This window comes from Manacus vitellinus, unplaced genomic scaffold (assembly GCF_001715985.3).
Source record: "Manacus vitellinus isolate BGI_N305 unplaced genomic scaffold, ASM171598v3 scaffold_43_pilon, whole genome shotgun sequence".
NCBI classification, from domain to species: Eukaryota; Metazoa; Chordata; class Aves; order Passeriformes; family Pipridae; genus Manacus; species Manacus vitellinus.
Window position 1 is genome coordinate 2,485,402 of NW_021940560.1, and position 5,731 is coordinate 2,491,132.

Consider the following 5,731-nt stretch of genomic DNA (forward strand, 5'->3'; position numbering starts at 1 on the left):
ATGGTTTGTGTTGGAAGGGACCTTAAAGCCCATCCAGTTCCACCCCCTGCCATGGGCAGGGACACCTTCCACTAGCCCAGTTTGCTCCAAATCCCATCCAACCTATCCTGGAACACTTCCAGGGATGGGTGACCAACAGCTCCAACAATTATGTATTCCTTATGCTAATTTATATTTTTTTTAGTTCCAATGGACGTGGCTCAGTGTAGATATTTGCCTTTTATCAGTGGTGGGGGGCAGGAGATGCCTGAAATATTTTATTTATAAATAAAACACATTTATTTACCTACTCCTGCTTTTCTCCGCCACAGTTTGAATCTTTCCCATTTTTCTCTGGCAAGATGTGTGCCTACCTACGGATTCAATGAATTGATGTGGAATTTAATAATTTCTTACTCTTAACCTATTTTTTTTTAAGCGTTCTTCCTTTGGCTTCTCCTCAGGAACTTATTTAGGCTTTGTTTCCCTTCCCAACCTCAGCCTCCCCGAGGTGTTGCTCCCTGTCTCAGCTGACCTGTACCTGAGCACAGGATGCTCTGCTGGGTCACTCCTCCTGTTGGCATCCCCCAGGAAGGTTGGAACATTTTAATACGTGGCACCATTCCCACAGCTGTCAGGGCTGTCTGCAAGTTTATTCTCAGCACAGTGTGAAGTTTGAGCCCTGCACAAGGGCAACACTTTTCCCTGAAATTGCTAAGACATGAGTTTTATATTCCGTTTTCTCCTGAGCATAATAGAACTTGTTAGCAGGTCCTTTCCACCCCCCCTCAAATTCGAGATTGGTGTTCATTGTTCAGTGAATTTGGGGCTGATTTGCTCATGAATGTGCTTTGTTGTAACTCTGCAAAGGTTTTCTGCTTAGGCAATGGTTGCAAAGCACCACTGAAGGCCAATCATCTAAAACACATATAAATGTTTTTTCTTAACACAGAAAGCTGCCCCACAGACTGATCTAGTTCTGAGGGGCTAAGAAGAGTCCTTCTTTATCCCTGAAAAACGCAGAGCTTCCTCATGGATCCCTGTGTTCCAACCACAATCTGGTTGCACTTTCCTCCTGTAAATAGGACATGGCTCCAGTGATTTATCTGGGAGGGGTGTGCACGTGCACCCCTGTGCTTGCACATGGATATCAGCACCACATCCATGAGAATTATCTTCTGGATTTATTCTGGTGCACCCAGAACGCGTTTGGGAATGGAACTCCGTGGGGGGAATGCTGTTGGAGACTGGGAATTATCTGAAAGGATCATCTGGGATATCAAGACCTCGCGGCTCCAGAGACATCAAAAAAATCTGGTGGAGAAGTTAACCCACTTGGGGAAAATATGGAAATAATTGGCAGCAGAACAAACAGCAAAGCACTGAATAAAGAAGAGGGAAGAGGAAGTGACTGGCAGGGAAGAGCAGATGGGAGCGTTTGTAGGGAAAGTTGGTGGCATCCTGTGAGTTCCCAGGTTTTATGGCTGTGGTGCAGCAGCAGTTCTGGGCTCCCCTTCCTGTTCTGGTTTTCAGCTCTGTAAATCAGGGCTCAAATCTCTCTCTCTCCATCCTTGGAATTGTAATGCATGGGGAGACATTTCTTAGGGAGAAATCCTCCCCTAGGAGGGTGGGGAGGCCCTGGCACAGGTTGCCCAGAGAAGCTGTGGCTGCCCCTGGATCCCTGGAAGTGTCCAAGGCCAGGTTGGATGGGGCTTGGAGCAACCTGGGCTGGTGGAAGGTGTCCCTGCCCATGGCAGGGGGTGGAATGAGATGAGCTTTAAGGTCCCTTCCAACCCAAATCATCCCAGGATTCTATGATTCTTTGCTTTCCTTAAGCTCATTCCCTCTAAACCTCTTGGGATAGTTCCTTGGGCCTTGTGCTTGTGACCTCCAAAATGTCAGATTTTTCACTTTTTCACCGCAGGGAAGGGAGAAATATTTCATAAACACCTCCGTGTTTGAAGAAAAAAAGAGATTTATAGTTGTTGATGCAGAAATTCCAGGAAAAATAATTACTGAGGCAGCTGTGAAATTGTTGCATGGGAGAGACATCAGACATTTTCTTTGTGTGAAGGAAGCTGGAGCTGTGGTTTTATGAACTGTGTATCAGCCATTACCTGCTCACAGAAGGGCTCTTCAGCCTGGCTCACATGGGCAGAAAACATTCCAAGAGCAGGAGGTGGAATTAGTGGGTGCATAAAACCGGTTCTGCCAGGCTGGGGTTGATGTGGGGGGAAGGATCAGAGCATGGCAGGTTCAAACCCGGGGTATTTTTTTCATTCCAAGGGACAGCAGTTTCACTGAAGTTGCTGTTTCCCCACCAGGCAGGAGTTCTCTATGTTAAGGCATTCCAGCCACTCCGTAAGGTCCTGTGGGTGTTCCCAGTCTCCAAGGGGGATGCAAATCCAGGTGCCTGGTGGATGCAAACGCTCCGGGCTGGGCAGAGCAGCCGGAGGAACGAGCAGGACAGGACCTGCTTTTCTGATCCAGCTCCTGCTTTGCCTCTCTCCAGAGCTCCCCTGCCCGTTCCCGGTTGGTCTCCTCGCTAATTCCCAAGTTAAATATTTGTTCCTGAGTGGCTGCAGAACTGACAAGTTTCCTGGATCCTTTCCATCCCGTGTTTGGAGCTGACATCACCCTCTCCCTCAGAACTTTCCTGCTCCTCAGGGGCTGACCTCGGACACCACATGGAGTGCTGCCTTCTAGGATTCAGGGATTCACTGGCTCGTGTTCCCGGAAGGAGCCACACAGGCACAGGACTCCTTTGATTTCAGGGATTCCTCAGCCATTTGCCATTTGTTGTCCTTTAGAGTTTCAAGATAAACATGCTAAGAGTGCTTGACACATTTATTTGGATCTTGGTTCTCCTTTGCAGTTCCTGCTCCCTCTGGAATATCTTTCTGTCCCAGACATTTAAGATCTCTTTCCCTGCGTGGTTTTTTCTCTGTTTCCCCTCCCTTTTTAGTGTTCAAATGAATCTGCTGGAAGGTGCACCCCTTTAATTCCATATTTGTTCTGTCTTAATGATTTGCTCTTATGGGAACTCCTAAATCCTACTAAAACCAAGCCAACACTTTCTTTTCATTGCTTGGAATTGCCCAATTGCTCAGTTCCTCAGAGAGAATAAGTAACCAGTTCTTAAAAGGACAGAAAGGATTGGTGCTTTTGCAGGAATAACTTTAAAGCACAAATACTCATTTTTTTCATTGCTAAATCCTACTCTCCTTTTAGTTCAGGGATAATAAGGTCAGACAGGAGACACAGATTCCATGGAGAAGTTTGTCAAGTGTTTATTATGGAACCTGTGATTTCTTCTTGGCATTTGTGCAGGACAGACCTATAGAGATTAATTATCAATAATTGTGAGAGAATCTTCCTAGAGAAGCAGTTGGAGTACAGAACATTGTAGTGGTTGGAATCTGGGCTGGGAATGTTGTTTGCTGAATTTATCTGGGCAAGTTCTTCAGCTTTTCAGTGACTCAACTTCCCTGTTTTGAAGCAGAGTTACCAGCAAGACATTAAAACTGGAGGCTATTAATGAGGAAATCAAGTTACATTGCTGAAGGTATCAAAAAATCGCTCATATCCTGCTTTAATAGACCCTTTTTCTCACTTCCAATAACTTCTGAGGCCAAAAAAATGGCCTTGGTGATGACTTGAGTGGAATTGATAAAGGGCAAAGTAGTGCTTAAAGAAAATAAGAATGACAGAATGTGCTGACCCAAGGAAAACAGGAAAAATGGTCAATTCAGGATCTCTCAGGATCCTCAGGGATCTGACCAGCTGCCATTCCAGGGCCTGCTGAGGTGTTTCTACAGGAGAGGAAAGGGAATAAGGTGTTCTCCTGTAGCGTTTTCATCTCATGTGCAGAAGCACCAGTTAGAGTTGGAAGGTCATGATTTAATTCTGAGTGGAAGAAACTCCCTGATAACTGTTAAATAACTCAATGTTGCTTCCATTGGCAGAGCCATGGGAATAGAAGGGTTTAGTCCCGAGGTTCAGAACTGCTTCTGAGGTGTTCAAAACACACAATCCTTGTAGTTACTTCTGTTTTACAAGAAATCTGTTTTTTGGGCTTTAAATTATTTAGAAATGCGTAAGCAGCCAGTAACCAAGCTCATCACTCTGTTGAAAAAAAGTCCTCATAAATGTGTTTTATGGTCTGAAGAGGATGTAGATGGGCATTATACACGTGGGAAAACAAGTCCATGTGATGAAGGATATGGGGTGGTTTGGAATACAGAGGAAACTGGGTGTGAAACACCGAGTTTTGAATTCCAGGCTTGGTTTTGGGGATCACCTGCTGCAACAATCGAGTGCTCCTTGTTGTACAAACTCCATAATTGCTTCAAGTGGTTTAATACCACATATCTGTTGTCTGCAATAACTAAACCCTCCCCAATGTTTCTGCTAACAGGGTGGAGGGATCTGCCCAGGGTTGGATTTCTGCCTGCCAGACAAAGACCTGACAGCATTTGTGGTGAAATAATCTGCTCTGTTTGCAGACTGGAGGAGAAATCCTTTCTGTACAGCTGGTGAGTTTTTGTTTTTACAGTCAAAACAGATGCACTGGGGAGGGAAGCCACTGGGGATGGTTTGCTTTAACCCTGCTGGAATCATTAGCTGTTGGATTCTAAACTGTTTGCTGTTTAAACACGCTGATTCCAGGCCAGCTTTCCAAGGAAAAACTTCCATGCTGTTAGAGCTTTGATTAAGTGAAAGCTCACCCAAAACAACGGTACAAAAAACCCAAAACACCCCTCCCCTCCCTCTTCTGCTCTGTGGCCACTAAAACCTGAAGAAAATTTATAAAGAACACGTGCACATTTCTTTCCTAAGCCCTAAATTTGTGCCAGTTAAATGTACAGAGAATGTGGGGCTTTGTGGCTCTCAGGCACATTCATTCTTGTGGAAGCACTGGCTGTAAATCCAATTTTATAGATTAAAGACTTGCAGCATAATGTAGGCACCTGTCGGTTTATGGGAGCCTAAAAATACCTCCCTGGCTATAACATGGGTTTTTTTTTTTCAGCAGCTTGGAGCATGTGTATGTTTTTTGATACCTTTTAGCTATTTCTTTTTTTTCAGTCCTTGTCTGTCACCTCAGCCTGTTGTGGCAGCTCTAATAGGGAATAATAAAGGACATGCTGTTCACTGGCTGGTTCAGATGCAGTGAGGCTTTGCCATTAGCAGTTCATAATATAATAAATACAATAATATAATATAATGTAATTAATATAATACAATATAATATAATATCTCCCCATGGTGCAGAAAGAAGCCAACAGGCAGCACTGAGGAGGTGACAAGGTGGGCTCTGTCACCTTTGGTGAGCTGGGTGTGATTACAGGGAAGGGAGAGATTGTCCTGACTGGGAAAGACTCAAAGGTTCTGTTTTGTCAGGGACTAAATGAGGAGGAGTCTTTGTGGTGTCAGGGTAAAAGGAGCTCTCCCAGGCTGAGGATTTGCTTGTACCAGTGTGGGAGGCTGTTCCTCTGGAATCTGGAACTCAAAGTTGGTCAAGAACCTCTGTGTGGGGCAGTCCTGGCTTCAGGACGTGTCTGTGTGAGCACATCGGGGCCACTCTTGACTCTTTGCTTGAGGATTTGTGTCTTATTGATGGTAAATGTTGTGGGACAAGATATTGTGGAGCTCAAGGGGAGCCAATCATCAAATTACAGAATCACAGAATCACAGAGTCACAGAATCATGGAATGGTTTGGGTGGGAAGGGACCTTAAAGCTCATCCAGT

The 5,731-nt window shown here is 45.0% G+C and overlaps 1 long non-coding RNA gene across 1 annotated transcript in view; it reads left to right on the plus strand.

The window, feature by feature from the left end:
* The window catches only part of LOC108640776, a 146,140-nt gene that overhangs the window by 56,645 nt on the left and 83,764 nt on the right, over nucleotides 1-5,731 (plus strand). The window contains exon 2 of the long non-coding RNA XR_001921467.1: nucleotides 4,397-4,514. This is a non-coding gene — a long non-coding RNA (uncharacterized LOC108640776). The remainder of the gene's footprint in view (nucleotides 1-4,396; nucleotides 4,515-5,731) is intronic.